The sequence below is a fragment of the Drosophila mojavensis genome, unplaced genomic scaffold (genome assembly GCF_018153725.1).
Source record: "Drosophila mojavensis isolate 15081-1352.22 unplaced genomic scaffold, ASM1815372v1 contig_16, whole genome shotgun sequence".
NCBI classification, from domain to species: Eukaryota; Metazoa; Arthropoda; class Insecta; order Diptera; family Drosophilidae; genus Drosophila; species Drosophila mojavensis.
In genome coordinates, this window is record NW_025318693.1 from 1,421,137 (window position 1) to 1,439,805 (window position 18,669).

At 43.7% G+C, this 18,669-nt stretch overlaps 1 protein-coding gene across 1 annotated transcript in view; it reads right to left on the reverse strand.

The window, feature by feature from the left end:
* The window catches only part of LOC6573760, a 63,838-nt gene that overhangs the window by 18,209 nt on the left and 26,960 nt on the right, over positions 1 to 18,669 (reverse strand). Inside the window, exon 2 of the mRNA XM_001999783.4 lies at positions 15,406 to 15,451. The gene's annotated coding sequence lies outside the window, so the exon portion shown is untranslated. The remainder of the gene's footprint in view (positions 1 to 15,405; positions 15,452 to 18,669) is intronic.

Genomic DNA, 18,669 nt, shown 5'->3' on the forward strand with positions numbered 1-18,669 from the left:
AATCACACAGTGAAAAACGGGCATTAGTACGTTTTGAACAAAAGAAACTTAAAGGATTCAAGCTAACCGCCCGTCCGTCTGTGCGTCCCTCAGTCCGTCCATCGCGACGACTGCCGGACCAAAAGCCAATGACGAAGCCCAGACGACGCCGGGGAACTGTTTGCATTTGGCGCTGTCCACTGCTATTTATGAAAATAGTTTTTGGGGCTACTTGCTACCCCACCCTGCCGCCAGCCATCGCTCCCCTGCTGTCTGTGTGCTTGTGTGCGCTTGTGTGTTTTGTGAAAGTTTTCTAACCACTGAAAAGTTGTGCAAATTGTGGCTGAACAATGGACGGCGGTGTTGTGATTTCTCGGCTCTAATTTCAATGATTTAAGCTGGGTTGCCGGCGTGTGCCACAGCAAGCTAATCAGGGCCGTTTCTCAAAATATCTGAAATTTGAATCTAGAGCAAAGCGAGCGAGCACTGCGACTCCTGCAAGCATTGGCCATTGCACAATTACCGTTACGCTCTGTGCAGAGTCTCTTTCGGTTTTCACGTCAAATGCAGCTTAACTCGAACGAACGTTTAAGGATCTTGGAATTTTTTTTTTAGCTGGCTGTCTACGTTGCTTTGTAGCCTCGCGGATATTAATATGTGGCTTTATATTTTCACAGACAGCCAAGAAGCGGCAAAGCATTTTTGCCAAACAAATAAGTTGCCGGTTTTTTTTTTTTTTTCTTTTTTTGTTGCTGCGAATAATTGTTTATTTCGCCCGCAGGTCCGAAACTTTGTGCGTGTGTCGTGACTGGCTCAATTTAGTTTAACTTAAATAATTAATTATTTGCCGTTGCCTGAGTTATGAAATGCGCAATTAGGCGTATTTAATATTTAATTAAGGGCTTACAGCAATCCAGCAACACAGCTTCCTGCGAGGGGCAACAGCAAAATAAAACGCGTGCCCTGGCGAGCACGCAAACACACCAGAGGATATGCTGCTGGGCTGAGTGGGTGCCTCGATGCCAGGCGACTGGATTAAGTGGCAGCTTAAGCAAAAAACGAAACAAATTCTGAGAGTCGAGCGGGCCCAGCTCGCCAGGGAATAAGTGACTGAAATATGGCTGGACACTCGGCGTGCAACGGTGCGTATACTTGCTTCGCACAGATACGCACGCCATGTGAAGAAACGTGGACTAGCGTGGGTGCGCAGCAGCAGATTGATAAAGGCCAACTAGATGAGTAGTGCAGGAATTAAAAGATGTAGCCAATGATTGATAAGCAGTTGTGGGCTGTCCCGAATGAATGATGAGGTGCACATTACAGATGATGCGGGGAAAAGGCAATTAGGGATTATTACAAATATTATTAGGGATTTCTCTTCATCTCAGTAAATTTAAATATATTTATTTGCTAAGTTTATGTTGCAAGCAGACTCTTGTAATAAACCAAATCGTAAAATATTTAGATGAGTAAATGGAAATCTTACGACCCAGTTGAGTAGCTCGTGTCATTTCTTCCAAAGGATCAATTTGTAGCTGCTATACAATATGCTCTTTTTGAAAGTGTGGCAATACACTTACAGCTATTTAACATGCCACAGATCCCATGTGGATAGAGAGACAACAGCAGACATTGCCAAAAAGAAAAAAAGAAAAAAGATACTGATAATTTGCTGCTGGCTTAACAGGCCAATGTTTCCCCGCCCAAGATACACTTGAACGATTTTTATTTTACACTCATTAAAAGATAAACGAGACAAGCTAATGACATTTTGGCTTAATAGTAAGAGCCGAGGAGCCGGAGCAGTGCCTAGAATAGGCAAGTGATGAAATGCGATGGCGGCAATGAACTGAAAAGAAAATGGCGACGCGTCGCCAAGACAAACCATAAAATGAAAGGAGCCACAGCAGCAGAGAGAGAGAGAGAGAGAGAGAGAGGGAGAACAGTCGAAAAGAAAGAAAAACGTGAATGGCAGGAGGCAGACAAGCGTTGGGCGTGGCCAAATATATGAGCCTGGCCTAGAAAAGGGCACAGCAGATAAGAGTCGTTTATGATGCCAACGTGCCATGCGACGCTTTCGAAGCCATCGTATATTCTTAGCACACGCTCACACACGCTCACACACACACACACACATAGGCATGTGTGTTGCGTGGGTATTTCAGCATGCCGCAAGACAAATGCAAATCCCTGGGTAATTAGGAGTTGTGTTCATGTCGTCGTGGTAATAGTTTTATGTTGCCACATTGTTGGCGACACGATGCGTGGCAACAGCCACAACGAAAACAAAGGCGACGCCAACAATAACAACAATGTTGACTGAGATTGAAGCGTGCCCTTGCCATTTTGGGGTTAATGTTTGTCTTTGCTGTCGCTGGCGAGACATGCAGAGCTTCTGAATAGTTAGCAGCAACTGCAGCCTGGCAGCTGCTAGACGGCACCCCCCCTCGACAGCTAATTCGCTAATTCAAAATCTCAGTTCTTTTGCAATTCTCCATCTCCACTGCTGTGAGGAGTGGCTCTCATCAACTGGCTGCATTTAATTTAATTTGTCGACGATATTCGCGCTAATTAGCGCGTTTCTTAATTTCATTTACTCTAATTTATCGCTGAGCTAACAAATACATGTGGGAAATGGGAGTTTTCCTTTTTTTTCTTCTTTTTATGAGCTGCGATGATTGGGTTGAGCTCTTGGCTTTACTTTGTCGACTTAAATTGAAGTTATGTTTGTGCATTTGGCATATTTATTAAAGCGAAACTTCTGCGGCGGCGGCTACATGACCAAGGCAACAAGGATACATTTTAACAAGGATAAAATTATACATATTTATTTTATTACGAATTTATGATTTTGTTTTTCTGCCGCTGTTTGTGCTCGGGCATAATAGAAAACGGAAGCGGAAGCGTGAAATGAGCTTTTTGCATAAACAGCATGGCACACACCCACACGCACACACACACATGCTCGTCGCCCTTGCAGGTGGCAGCTCCTCTGCTGCGCTGTGGCTGTAGCTATGGCATTTTATGACACGAAACTCATAACTTTTAGGCGCTGCTTATTTTGCTCATAGTTTGCCACATAAATTCACTGACAAGTCGCTGGCATCGTTGCCGTCATTGCAATTCTTCTTCTTAGCCTCGCTCTGCTGTTGTTGCTCGTGTTGTTGCTGCGGTTGTTCCAAGCGGTGCAGTAAATAAAGTGCACCAGCCTCACAGGCGCAGCATCAACCACAAGATAAAGTGCCATTTGAAACTTCTGGCTGCCATTTTCTCATCTCTGTATTTTCGTGTGTTTTTATTTTATTATTATTATTATTATTATTTTTTGGTTTACTTGTTGTTTTTCCAGCTTGGGCCATGCACATTTTTAAAGGCAGCTTTCGCCGAAAATCTCTTCATTCTGTGCCTGTGGGCGGAGACATTGAGACCCAAATGACTTGAGCCTCATTAATGGCCCGAAATGCAACCACGCTCAGCTTCTGCCCAAGCTTTCTTATTGGAAAAAGTTTGCAATGCGCTGCGCTAATTGTTGTTGTTGTTATTGTTGCTGACTCATTTGGCATATCAGGTGATTAAAATTGTCGAGGCGGCGGCGGCGACGGCGGCAGCTCTTAACTTGGCTTAATGTTAACGCTTTTTATGCGCCGTCTTTGTTATAATTTATAGCAAGAAATAATGCGCCATTAAAACTTTGCAAGCCAATGGCAAGCGGAAAGCGGATAGCGAAAAGCGAAAGATGCCCGACTCGGCTGCTCCTCCTCCAAGTGGCATCCGGGCGAAGCTGGGAGCAGTCGCAGCTGCCTCAACTCAACTTTGCATGCACGTGTTGAAAATGCCAGCGATACAAATCTAAGTCAAACTTGCGGCGTGGGCCGCTGGCAGCGGGCGAGAGTGGGCCGGATGGTATAGGCAGGTCGGGGCGGCTTGTGGCATGTAGGGCAGCTCAAAATGAAATCAACGCTGGCAGATAAAAATCGTTTGCGTTGCAAGCTCGTTAATACATTTTTGATGAGACACAACAAGTGGCAAACACTTGGCCAGGCCAGCGGGCAGGGCACTGGGGCAGGGCAAGTTATGAGCAAACTTCTGACTCACACACGCGCACACGCGCACACCCACACACACACACACTGACACAGTTATGGTCGCTTGTGCTGTGTGGCGTTGCTTTTGAAATGCCGTTGCTTTTGCTGTTGCCGTTGCCGTTGCCTACATAAATCAAAGCAGCAAACTAAAAGGCAGCCACAGGCAGCCACGGCCAGTCAGTCCAGCAGCAGCCAAGCTGACAGGCAACAGCAACGGCAACGGCAGTGGCAGCGGCTGCGGCAGGTGCAGGCTGTATAAGGCAGCAGCAACTACAGTTAAATATGTTGTAACAAATAAAGTACAGCAGTTGGCCAAAAGGGATCGGCTTAGTAGTGTAGGGGCGGGGGTGGGGGCGGTGCTACAGTCCACTGCTGCTACTCGTCAGCTCATTCATATTTATGGCATTTTTGCATTCAGCCGACATCATTTCGTAATGTAATGTGAAGACCAGTTACAGAGTGCTATGCCCTCCAGCTTTAGCGCAATTCTCTACCCCATTCCAGCAACCCACCGCCTCCCGCCCCCCCTTTTCTGCTTTTTTGGCCAGTAGACTAACTGAAATCAAGGCAATTGGCATGTTGCTCATACGCAGCGTTCGCCCAAGGGCAGGCGGCTTGGGGCTGCTGGCTGGGAGGGGGGCCGGGGCGCTCTGGGCTTTGGGTTGGCTCGCTTTATGTTTTGGTCATTTATGAAGCTCATAAATTTCACAAAAATTTCTTCGTTGCCTTCTTTGGCGAAAATTACTCGCAAAAAAGGAATTGTCTAATAAACTTTGCAATAAATTCAAGCATAAATTTTTGTACACAGCGTCGCAGTCGAACTTCATGCGCCAAAACTATGCCAACAAAAGCCATTAATTCCAGTCAGCAGAAATGAAGTAAAGTGTCAGTTCGTAAACTGAGTAGACTGAGGGTGGGGGGGAGCGGTACGCAGCAGTGGGCAGGCAGCGGAAATTAAATGCTGCTAGCAGTGGCCGCCGATAATTCTGCTCCTGCCGCTGCTGTTGTTGCCATTGTTGTTGGTTTTGCTTGCCAGCCCCAATGGCGGACTCATAATTAGATGATTTAAAGTTATCGTGAAAGTTGCGATGCTTGCACCTGGCAGGTGGGCCGGCAGCCTTTCGCTCCGCGCTGGCTGCTCGCTTTGCCAAATGTCTTTCGGAGCTTAATTGCAAAGTTTTGTGCTGAATGTGGCCAAATTGATTTTGTTGAACTTTGGTGCATAAATTATGCGATTTTTAAACAGCCATGGCTTAGCGGTCGAGGCACTCGCTGGATATAACGTGCGCAGCATTCGTTAACCGAAAGCTTTAACAGCATGCGTACGCTTAAACGTACGTACGTACATACATATATAGAACTAATTTTAAATTAATGAAATTCACTTTACAGCGCCGAAGCTTTGCCGCGAGCTCAAAGTGACTGAGAGCGTGAAGAGGGCAGGACCAAGCAGGACTGGGCAGGATAATGAGCACACACGAGGCTGATGATCCCTTTCCCGCTGTCTGCCTGCCTCTATATATATATATAGGTAAATATATGTATATGTATATATGTTTCGTGTGTGTGTTGGTCTATGTTTGCCTGTATGCAGAATGGATTAAAAAACTTTTGATTAACCTTATCAAAAGCAAAAGCAATGTAAACATCGCACAGACCCAGCAATCAGGACGGCGTCGACAAGGATGCGTGCTGCAAGCAGCAAAAAGTCTCATGCAAGTTGTTAAAAGAAAATAAGTAACTTTTTGACAGGCTGCCGCTGCCGCTGCCGCTGCCGCTGCCGCCGCCACTACTCCTCCTGCTCCTCCTGCTGCTGCTGCTGCTGCTGTTGCTCAGCACAAAACTCACACGAGCTAAACTGGCAGCCTAAATGTTTGCTTTTTGTTGTTGTTGCTATTATTGTTGATTTTGTTGTTGCCGCTCTTCTTCTTCTCCTTCTTCGACTTCTCCTTGCGCTTTTCACAAAGCAAAGCAAAGCATAGCAAAAAGTTTGTATTTTGAACAGGGCAACTCACTTAGCCTTTAGCAGGGCGCCCGAATGGCAAATAAATTAAAATAAATACAAGAGGCCAGCACAATAAGTCGTTTCAGATCTGATGAAGTACAAAGTATTCATAGATGATAAATTGTTTCGAAAGATTTCAAAGTTTGCTATACTTTCAGATGCTGCCTGAATCGAAATACTTTGCTCACAATTTGATAAGACTCTGGTGTTCTTCTTAAAGTCTGTAAAATAATATCATTACTTTCTTCATTTAATTTCCATACATAAATTCAATTTTTCACCCTCGCTTATTATTAAATAATTCCCTTCATTAATTTTTTACGAGCTGCCTAAACCTTATATGAGGCTTTATCATTTTCGTATTCAAATATACCCACATTGACAGCTTTATTTCGTTCTACCCTAGAATCCGAAAATGTGCAAATCTAAAAACAGTCTGACTCGGCAGCTTCAATCGAAGATGTTGACATGCTCAAAATACTATCCTTTACTTTTGCCGTATGCCATCATTTGAATATAAAACTTTGTAAACTAACCATCAAACCATCTTGGTCTAAGCAAATTTTAACTTGATATTTACAAAAATTCATTTTTTTTTTTTCAACTTAAAATAATTAAAATAAATAAAAGTGGAAATGGTAATTTATAAATGGTAGTATACAAATATAAAAACTACCTTTTCAATTAGAGTATTAAATTAAAAAATAAATAAATAAATAAATAAATAAATAAAATAAAAATAAATAAAATAAAATAAATGTAAAATAATTAAAAAATAAAAAATTCAGCGAATGTTGCAGATATGCAATAAGGCCATATAAGGCCATATAAAGGGTTAAATTATAATTTATATATACATTTTAGTTTCTTGGTACTGTGCGAGATATATAATATTATTATTTTTTTAGAGTATGCAACCCAAGTGACATGATGTTAAACTACTCTCTCTTCCTCACACCCATTTAAAGGGTATCTGCCAGTAAGGTTTAGGGTATACGTAACGGAACATATACTTGAATTTATCAAATTTGAGCCCTGTTTCACTTTCAAGTGCAGTAAAGCCACAATTTGGCAGCCACACACACACAAACACACACACACAAAACCACCCACACACTCAGTTACATGCGGATGGCGCTCAAGTGTCGCACCTTTTACGCATTTACGATTTTTAATAGGATTTGTGGAAACGAAAATAAAAGGCAGCGCCGCTGCGTCACGTTTGCACAGTTAAATGTGCTTATCGCTGGGGCGTCGCACTTCAATCAGTCAACTCGAAGGGTCGGGAGCGTGGCCAAAGGAGCAACCATTCTGTTCCCTGTTTGCTTTTACAGAATTAACATGTCACATTTGACGTGTGCGACCCCTTCCAACTGCTTCTCTCCACTTCTCTCTCTCCATCTCACTCTATCTTTTGCTCTGGTGAACTGTCTTCCGCTCGCTGTTGTGTGGCATTTTTCCTTGATTGCCAAATGAGCATTACTTGATTACCCGCAATTGCTTTTGTTGTAGGTATTTTGTGGTACATGCAACGCGCACATACGCTAACTTTTACACAGAGAGCGCCTAATTGCCGCATATGCGACATAAAAACCCTGATTTTTAACTTGGCGCTGGCTGCGTTGCTCTCAACATACTTGACATTACAGCGACTGTGGCTGCGGCTACGACTGCGACTGCGACTGCGACTGTGACTGCGACTGTGACTGCGACTGTGACTACGATTACGACTACGGAAATTTTAGGTCAAAATGCTCAGAGAAGAAAAAAACAAAAAAATATAGAAGCTACATACATAATACTTTAAAAATGCTGTGTGCGCTCGTATGTGTGTGCGTGTGTGTGTGTGTGTGTGTGTGTGCGTGAACACACTTGTACATAAATGCTGCAACAGCTAGCAGTAGTTTTGTGCTGCATTTAATTACATTCGCCAAGTGGGCGGGACGCGAGGGACTCGAGCAGGGAGGATGGGACATACGAAAAATATGGCGCTCGGCCTCGGCAGCCGCCAGTTGCATGTTGCTTTGTGCCAGCTAAAAACTCAAGCGCAACGCATTTCATTAACACAGCGCAACTTCAGCAAAACAATCGCAAGACAAATACACTCACACACTCATACACACACACTCTCTCTCTCTCTCTCTCGCACACACATGCTGTGTATAGCTGCAGAGAAATTCTTTTTTGCCTTTCTCTGCTTGTCGCCAAACATTTAGCGATTCAGGCAACAGCCAGGCATCTGGGCAAGCACTTCACCCGTAAGCCAAATGTTGCCGGGCACACATACATACATATATAGGAAGCTATACACATGCACATACATATGCATATATATACAGAAAATAGTCACACACACACAGACACACATTGCTGACGACCTCAATTTGCAGCCCATAAACATTTGTGCGCAGAGCAGAAAAAATGTGAAAAGACCCCAAAAATCGGTTTATATTGTGGAACGCATTGACCGATTTTCATTTTTCACATATATAAATATTAAGCAAATTTGTTCAATTAAAATATGCAAATATAAACGAAAGCGGTTGAGCTCAACAATAACTAAAACGGAGTCCAGACAATAATTGAATGTTTGGGCACGATTGAAATAGCTGTTAATTGGAACATCAAATTGTATTGCTTTTTAATTTTTGATAACAGTTACAACCTTGAGGTTATTTTGATAGTCTTTAAGTGAGCGTTTAGAAAAGTTTATTTAAGATATAAATATGTTTATTGGTCTAATATTGAATGAGAATATTTAGATCTAGAGTTTTATCTCTAATTGTATATATGAATATTTTAAATAAATATTTTTATTACAAGAGTGATGGATATAGGGGTGGGAGTTTAATTACAACAAAACTCGAAATTATATAAAATACATACAAGTCTATATTAAGGTTTGGAGACTGTAGCTCTAAAGGTGTAGTAGATATAATTAAATACCTAGTTTTGGATAAGGTTTTTAATCGATAATAAAATATCGGGAGTAGTTTTGGGAGAACAACTCGATAAACGCGTGATATACACGGACCCAGGGGAAAAGTCAAGCCTCTAGCTCTTTTATTTTCTGAGGTCGACGCATTCATACGGACGGACGGACGGACAGACAGACGGACAGGGCTAAATCGACTCAGCTCATCGCCGTGATCAAGAATATATATACTTTTAACAAAAGCATTATACCCTGATTTCCCATTGAAAATGGGTTCAGGATATAAGTAGAAAATGCTTGAAACATAAGATTGTCAGCCTTTCCGAAATAGCAATATAATTTTTGTATGTTAACAACAGGATGCAGGATATATCAATATAAGCCATATTCAGCTATGCAATTAAAAGTAAATTCCCACTAAATGGAGCTCCTATTGAGTAATTCTCGGTTCTATGCATATTGCAGCGTCTAGTTTGAGCTGAATTTTTGCATTCAATGTAATTTCCACAGCTAGAGCTTAAAAAGCGCACCTCGTTTATTTATGACTTTTGAAATGCATGGCACTTAGTAGCATAGGGAATTTAGATTTCCAATTCAGTGAATATTTTAATAAATATTTAGTATTTCCAACTTGCATACTAAAAACGTTATTCATATGCTTTTTAGTGAGAAGACTTGTTTTGGGAGCAGGCAGCAAGTGAGGCAGCTGTAATGACGTCGTCAGGAGTGCCAACATTATTGCCGTTGTCCGAACAAGTGGAAGGGCTTCGGTCAGACTGTGATGGAGCATGTATACAAGCGAACAACAACATACATAAATATGCAGACAAATGAGCACATATTTATATATTTATAGAGATACTACTACCACTTGCTGTTACATGTGCTATCTTCGACACACGCAGACAGAAAGCGGCAGCAGGCGAGTCGATACGCCGTCTTAATTGCTTACAAGCTGTGTTTGTTGTTGTCAACGGACATGTTTATCGTTTAAAGTGGAAAGCCTGACCACGACTGACCCAGCCACTGGCGGAATCGAGCAGCCGACAGACCAACCGACAGACAATGGACTGACATCGTTTTTTGGCCCCGCTCTGTCGGCATTGATTCTCTGCTCTCTCTCTCTCTCTCTCATTTCCTAAAGAGAATACACACGCCCATTTTATGACATTTTTAATTACTTACTTTTGCTTCAAACTGTGTGTGTGTGTGTGTGCGTGTGTGGAACGTAGGCGAATAAACGAATGCTGTCACAAGTTCTCTAAGTATTAGTGTGTTTGTGTGTGAGTGTGGGTGTGTGGGTGTGTGTGTTTGAGTGTGAGGGAGGCACACTCCATAGATTTATAGAAACAGTTTTATCCATGTTGGGTACATACACTTGCAAAAATATGGCTTCGTTTATAGGCAAATAAAATAATGAAAATTGCGATACGAGAATGGTCCCGGCAGCAACAACAGACGCAGCAACGGAATCATCACCAAGAGTCCTTTGTTTGTCTTTTATTAGGATAGTAAAAGACTTTATTGTTGCTGTGCCTGCTGCTGTGCTGCTCGTGGCTGAAAATGTTGTCCAGCCCGTCTGGCCCGTCCGGCCTGTACAGTTCAGTCCAGTCCAGTCCAGTCGGCTGGCCCGTCAGACAGGCAGCCACTTGACCAGGCCCAGCACAATGACGAGAATGACTATGGCGTTGCTGTAGTTCTTGTTGCCTTTGTTGCTGTTGCTGCTGTTGTTTCTGTTGTTGCTGTTGTTGCTGTTGTTGCTCTTGTTGTTTCTCTGACCTTTTGTCCATCGGCCTGGCCGCTGGGCCACTGGGGCGGTGCCCTGGCAAATTTTTATATAGTTTACCATATTGCTTTGCCATTGTTGTTGCTCTCGTTTCTGCTGCCTTTCGCTGCTGCCTTTTGCTGCAAATACGACCTGCTGAGGGAATGAGGGCAAAAGGCAAACTCTAAGCATAGCATAATTTGGCAGGCAACCGCAGCCGGGCTGAGCGGCTTTGACGACAGGACAAACAAGTGCTACCAGCTATGTAACTCAATTCTGTAGCTCTCTATTGGCCAGGCGGATGTCGAAATTGACATATGCAATTCAGGGCTCGGTCGCATTTTGATTGTCTTCATTTAGTTAAGTTTTATGCTGATTTACTTAGGCCGCACACAGAATGACACAGACATTTACGACATTTTAACGCTTGAGTGATAAAATCTGAACGCGTGATATATAAACCCTTAGTCAGGCAATAAACCCGGCTCACAATGGACCACAAAATAGCCAAAACTCTTTGTGGAAATTCATTGAATTTTGGTTTGTCAAGCCACCCATCCATCCATCCAACCATCCATCCACATATCTTTGATGATTGCGCTATTCAATTTACAATTTTCGATGGCCATTGAATCGCATCATAGCGGCTCAAATTTTGGGGTGATTGAAATTAGTTTCAAATGCCGTTTTTTACTAGGCAAGCACTGCTGAGGCTGCCAGCATGACGTTGACGTCAGAAGCAAAGGGTTTCTCAGATTGTCTTTTGCGCCACGTTAGCCAGGCAGCCAGGCAGCCAGGCAGCCAGGCAGCCAGGCAGCCATTCAGCCAGCTGCCGCTTGTCTAATGAATATTTAAAATCCTGCACGGCCCACAGCGCACACAAAAATACACACACACACACCCACATACGTACACACACACATGCACAGAGAAAGAACTCACTCATGCTGGTTGCTTTGGCAGCGCATAATATAAAATTTACAAGTATATTGAATGTAAAATTTATTTAAATAACCCGAAATCGCTGGTGCTTAAATAAATCCAGTTTAAATGCGGATTTTATTCTAGGTGAGCGCAGCGTCTATTCAATATTTCTACAATATCTGAATCAAATTCACTTGAAAGCCATTTCTGTTTGCTGAGAAGAGATGGTGCGGAATATGAAATATAATATTTAAGCATATGAAGATTGACCGCAGCCTTGCTTTAAAGTAATTAAATACTTTTGATTCTACGCGCACCTCACATTGTTGTCTTCGATAAGCGAGCTGGGCGGATCAGGGCCGGCAATCCCGTTGCCAGCACTGATGCCCTCATCAGCCCAGCCAGCCCCAGCCCGGGCAGCCCATCAAAGCTCGCATCAACAATGTAACAAAGTTTCCAGCACAAGCGACGCCAAGCGCAGCCCGCGTCGACCGCAGCGGGTTTCAGCGTTGAAATAGCAGAAATTTTGATTTTACGACCTTGTTGCCGTCATTAACGTTATTTTATGATTACGCTGATACGACCCGAAAATATTGTGGCTCGGCTTCCCTTAGCCCGCAGACTTGCACTGACTTAGTATAGACCGCCAAGGCCTCCATCCAGCACAGTCGAGTTATGATTCTCGGAAGTATAAGTAAAAAACCAATAAATGTTAATGAAAATACAAGAGACAAAGTTTAGTTTCTGCCCATCCCCCGCTCCTGCTGTTGATCCGAGTATGTGTGAGCCTACGTCTGCCGCAGACGCCATGTAGGAGTTCCTGTTTCCTCTTCCTGTGCGATTATGTGATTGTGTGCATGGCATCGAACATAAGCTGATAATATTATTGCGCTATTAATGGGCTCAGGTTTTTATGGGACTTTTAATCGCTTTTGCTACAGTTTCCAAAGTTGCAACTATAACTTGACGCACACAATGGAATCGAAAAGAATGTTGCGTGTGAATATCCTCAATTCTCATTCGGGTTTCCCTTTCTATTCCTTAACAATTTCTTTCAATCTCTCTCTCTCTCTCTCTCTCTCTCTGTTTCTCCTTTCTGCTTTTCTTTTGTGTGGTAAACAGTCAATGCAACATTTAGTTGCGGCCAAAGGCAAAAACTAATTGCAAAGCCAAACGCACTGCCAACAATTGTGGCTGCGGCAAGGTGTGTGCCGCAAGCGGAAAAGCAATTTAGCAAATTCTTTGTCGTTTGGCAAATAGAAAAGCTAACAGCGAGTGGTTGGTTGGTTGCTTCGCCCACCTCAACTCCTTTGGCTGTCTGCTGCAAAATCAATTTTAATGACACGATGGAAAAAAGCAAGGCGCTAAATATATACATACATATATATATATCGCTATGTATGTACTTATAATATATACGTACATGGGAAATCTCTTGAATGGGAAGGAGCTGAAGCGAAGGCGACAAACTTCAGTGGCATGCCGATAAAATGGGTCCCCAACCTCTCTCCCAGAGCAATGCAATTGCAGAGCGGGGCAGGTATTGCCGCTGTTGTGGTTTCGACTGCTAACAACACGGCAAAACTCTAAGATATTCAGGAATTTATTCGGCTGATCAAATTTCGAATACCCTTATTTGCATATACATATTCAGATTGAAATATATATTTAAGATAAGATTCAATATTTAAAATGAATGCATACGCTTTGCTATTCCAGTTTACTCAGCGAGTGGAGCGTTTCTTTGGGGCTGTCCTGTAAATTGTGCTCTGGAATGCCTTTTGCAGTGCAGCACAGTCAATAGAAAGAGTATTGTGCGCCCCTTCGTTTGTGCAGCATCGCACAAAAGGTGTAATGAAGGAGCAGACAGAAAAAGGTATTCCTTTGTCGTTTTTGCTCAGAAGCCAGTGTTGGCTTGTCGCAATTAACGTTCGCGGAAATTCCTGACAGTCAAGCAGGCTACAGCCAGCAGCCAGAAGCCAACAGCAATGGCAACGGCAACGGCAACGACAGAAGGCGGTGGGCAGCGAGCCAAGCAACGCGGTGGTGCGTAAATGGCACGGAAGTCGTTGGGCCCACGTGGCGCATACGTGCTTTAAACAAGCGAGAGACTTTAGTGAACAAAGTGACCTTCTCTGTGGGAGTGTGTCAACTACTTGTGCTGCATGTAGCGTGTTGCATGTTGCATGTTGCAGGTTGCATGTGGCATATACTTGGCAAAGTGCACTTGGTTTCGTGTCGTCCCCTGACTGCATTTAGCAGCATTTTACTCCGATTTTCGTTGTTTTTTTTTTTTTTCTTTTTGTTTGTTTGTTTACTGTGACAATTGGCGGCCTACTTGTCGTTGGCATGCCATATGCCAGCCATACACAAAACAATTGCTGCCATTACAGTTTGTAATTTGGTAATCAGCCATACGAATCTGCATAATAGCAATTGGAGCAGCAGCAGCAGCAGCGGCAGCCAACAACAGTAGCAGCAGCAGAAGCAGAAGCAGCAAAAGTGCCGTCTAGGTAAACCAGGCAAGAAAAGTTGCCAACTTTTAATTGAAGTGAAAACGACGATAACGACAGCATTGTTGGCATTGCTCTAGCTAGCTTTGTTGCCAGCCCAAGGGGCTCGGCATGAGGACTCCACATGGGAGGGGCCTTAACACACACTTACACATTCACACACACACACATACACACATGAGAGTGGTATTGGTAGAAGCAGAAGCACACATGTCGTCATGGTGTGCGCCATTGCAAAAACAGTTGCGGAATTGCTTTTTAAGCCCACAGCGCGTAGCATAAAAAGCAGCAGACCCGTACTCTAGGGTCTCTGGGATTGAGTTGGATTGCTCTGTGCGGGCACTGGGACTGAGTTGAGGGCTAAGCCCTTAAAACGCAAAACTTTTGAGCTGCTTAAAGTTAGGGCCTGTGCGTATTTGCTACTGTGGTGTGCTGGCCCAAGCACACACACACACGCACACACACATGCACACGCATACAAGCATGCATCAGGCATACATGCATCATTTAGATCGTATTGGCCAATGTGCACTGCTTTGCCTGTCCATGGGGCGTTCCCAACCTGTTGCCAGGCGAAGGCAACGAGGGAGACGAGGGCAACGCAGGCATCCTCTGGGCCTGCTATCAGAAGTGCGCTGCGATAGCGCAACAAACGTGTCGGCACATGACCTTGGCGTGAGTGAGCGTGGCCAGCCAGCCAGGCAGACCCGGTTGCTAATGCTGGTGGAGCAGGAGCAGATTCATAGGGGATGTGGATGTGGATGTGGGCGGTGGGGCATTGTTTGCATTGCAGCACGCAAATGTGTCGCCTGCCCCAGCTGTGGCCGTGGCACGCGCCGGCGTGCGATATGCGAGACATTGCCTTGAAGAACCTGCCTTAGCGCCAGACGGCTTGCCCGCCAGCCTGCCTGGCTTTGATTTATTGATTTTGGCCTTGGTGGCACAGCATACAAAATGAGACAATATTTGCCCGTCCCCGTTCGGGCCACATATGGCCGCCATTAGCCCAGGCGGAGCAGCTCCAGCACGATATCCAGTGTCAACTGCTGTTTAATAAGCCACCGCACCTAAAATATGCCAGAAAAATGGAAAGTGGAATGCAGCTGCTGGCCACGTCTTGGCCATGTTCTCTCTTCACTCCTCTGCCCGGAGCGAATGGCGCTAGTTCAATTAAATCAGAGCCGGAGCATATTTCTTACCCGTTAGACAGTTCCGGCGCCAGACGCCGGCTGCTGGCGGCAAAGTCTGTAAGTAAAGATGGTAAGACAAATTAAATTGACTTTAAAGCGCAACTGAACTCAAAAAGAGAAATAAAATGCTTGACTTTGCCGGAGAAAGAAAAAAACTAAATATATATGTATTGCACATAGCAAGAATGCGTTTGAATTGATGCTACGAAGACAAGTAAAAATAAATTGCAGTCTTGCTTTGCTCAACTTTCTGATATGCTTACAATTAGATATCCTCACTTTTCCTAATTAAGTTTCAATGATAAGTAAATATTTGAACTTCAGTCTACGTTGGGTTTTATTTATTTTCTGTTAAGGGACTGTCAGATCTACTGGGAAACAGTTCTGAAAATTGGTTCGAGATAAGCTTTACATACACAATTCTTAAACTTTTCGATAACTGATCTTATTTTCTCATATTCTTTTTTTTTTTTTTTTTTCAAAGTAACCGCTCTTATGTTGTATATCTATATACAATCCAAAACTCTCCTCTCTATTCATTTATCTGCCATATCTGTACTCTTTTCTGTTACGTATTCTCTATAGTTCATATTGTTATGTTTCTACTTTAAGCAGTTGCTTTAATTCTTCTATAAAATAAAATCAAAGTATATAATATATTTCAGAACTATTTCAGAATATACATGAGCTCAACTGTCTGTTGAGTGCGATTGTGATAGAGCATTAGTGTGCACAAATATGCCCAATTTGGGCCATATCATGATTACAGAGCATAAGAAGCCACCAAAGTGAGAAATGAAGCTGCAAAAGGGAATAGAACCAGAGCGACAAAGAGGCGGAAAAAACTGAGTGTACACATAAAAGAAATGAAATCCATGTGGGGGCGGAGGCAGGAACAGGAATCGGCAGAGATGGCAGCATCAAGCAGCAGTCTTTGGCAAAGAGAGCTGAGCCTGGCCGGGCCATGCCAGGCGAAAGATAAGTAAAAGACCAAAATTAAATTGGACATTTATCAAGAGATTTTTATTGATGCCCCAAGTGGCGGCCAGAGTAAACACAGACGCCAACACAAACACACACGACGGGGCGCCGCAGACGACTGGAGACAAAGTCAAGTGGCAGGGACGACAAATGCGGCCAATTATCGTTTTGAGTGTAAAGTTTTATTGGCAAGCGGAGAGTTGATTTTATTTAAATGTTGCCACTGACGATGGCAGCAACAAATTGCTGTAAGACACGAAAGCATAAATTAGAGGCACGCCCCCAGGCCGACCCTCCTTTACGCCAGAGGTTGGCCAGCTAATTGCGACCATTAGCGAAGCGAGGCAACAGCAACAACAACAACAACAATAACAGCACAGCGAAAACAATTATAGCGCATTTAATCACCTGCTGAAATTGTAATTGTGTTGCATACTTTTTGGCTGGCACTGTACGCACGTACACACACACACACAACTAATTACACGGTCAGCATAACAACAACAGGCCCATAAAACAAAACCCCTCAACTCGTCGAGTGCAGAAATTCAGATGAAACATGAATTGTTGGCAACGCGATTTTGAATTTATTGCCTGAAATTAACTTTCGCAAAATAATTCACATAACTTGGGGCGTGCCGAAGGGCAAGCCAAAGTGGCTTAGTAAAATAATTTATGGTTCGGCAAAATGCCCAATTGCCGCTACATAGCCCCCAGCCAACCTTTTTTCTCCCTCTCCCTCTCTCTCTCACTCTCACTCTTTCTCTCTCTGTCTCTCTCTGTCTCCTTTCGCTCTGTTTATTCTCCTTCTATCTATCTGCCTGGCAGCTTGTAAGTCTGTCCAAGCGCAGTCAAGTGCAAAAAACAAAGCAAATTAATTGCAAGTCAAAGCGAACCTTTGACTCCATGAACACAACGCACCTTTACACACATAATCAGACATACACACGGACACACACACACACGCACGTACACGCACAATCGCACTGACAAGTGCTGTAGCAATGCCTTTATCAATATATCCTTTTAAACCCGAACTAAACTCTAATCAAATGGGACAGCAGCTGCTTTTTCCAGGCAGCATTCGAGACGGCTGCTCAGTGATGCGTGGCTAATATGCTTTTGGCCATAGACACGCCCCTTTGACCGGATAAATGCGTGTCTGGCAGGACGCTCAGCGCTGCTCTACGCTTATGGCCCGTTGCCCTGCCAAAAAGCAAGCCACTGAACCATTGGACGGCCGCATCAACAGCTGCCAAACGCGCCCCACGCAAATTTATACTATCGAGCACAATTTTCACGCGTTTTTGTCAACAAATTTCACATTCCATTAACCTGGCGCAACTTGTGCCAGCGAGCGATAGAGCATCATTCTGCGGCATTAATTGACGATATCAATTCGATTCTAGCTAAAGAGAAATCATTCATAACTTATAAGTGCTTCGATGTCGAGCTCATCTTTATAGGTTTCTATTATTGTAAGCTTCTCATTTCATCTTTTATCTATGTATGGCACGTTTGACAGCTGGGCGTTTGTTTTTCCGTGAAGGTTGCCAAGCGGCGCAAATGACAAAAATCGTAAGCACAAAGTGAAAAGGGTGTACATCAGAATGCCGAAAATTAGATACCCTGCCTGTATGGCATTCGTAGATAGATAGTGTATTAAATATAGGCTTAAAAATTACCAGTATATGAATAAAACTGTGTTGTATAAAAAAGGTGTTCAAGATAAATACTTTGTTTATCGATTGCTCTTATCATCTATAAATCATCTAGTACAGTTTCTATATGAACATGTTCAACTTTGTTAAGTATTCGCTGGCAATAAAAAGTTGCCAAGCTGTCGGAAAGAGCATTTGCTGTAAAATGACTTTGGGATGATCAACAGAAGCCGCCAAAGCACGGGCAACCGGAATTGCGGGAGACCCATTTGGGAAATTGACAGAGGGCACAGGTGACAAAGATAGCGGAGACAGGCTATGAGGCGACTTAAAGTTGCCCACTGATGGCTGCTGCAGCAACTGCCGCCACTTGAGGTGACAGTGCAACATGTGTGAGGGTGCGGATGCCTTTCGGATGCCACAGACAATTTCAGTAAAAGCTTTGCTCCGCGGACAGTGGCGGGAGCTGGCTGGCTGAGGCGCCAACATAATGAAACGTGGACACTTCCCCAGATGCGTTGCTTTGAAAGTGCTATCGCTGCAGCGGCACGGCTGCAGCTAAGTATCATAACTCAAGTCAGTGCCTGGCGACTGTCCCTGTCACTCAAGGAGTGTGAAAAAGCAGCCAAGA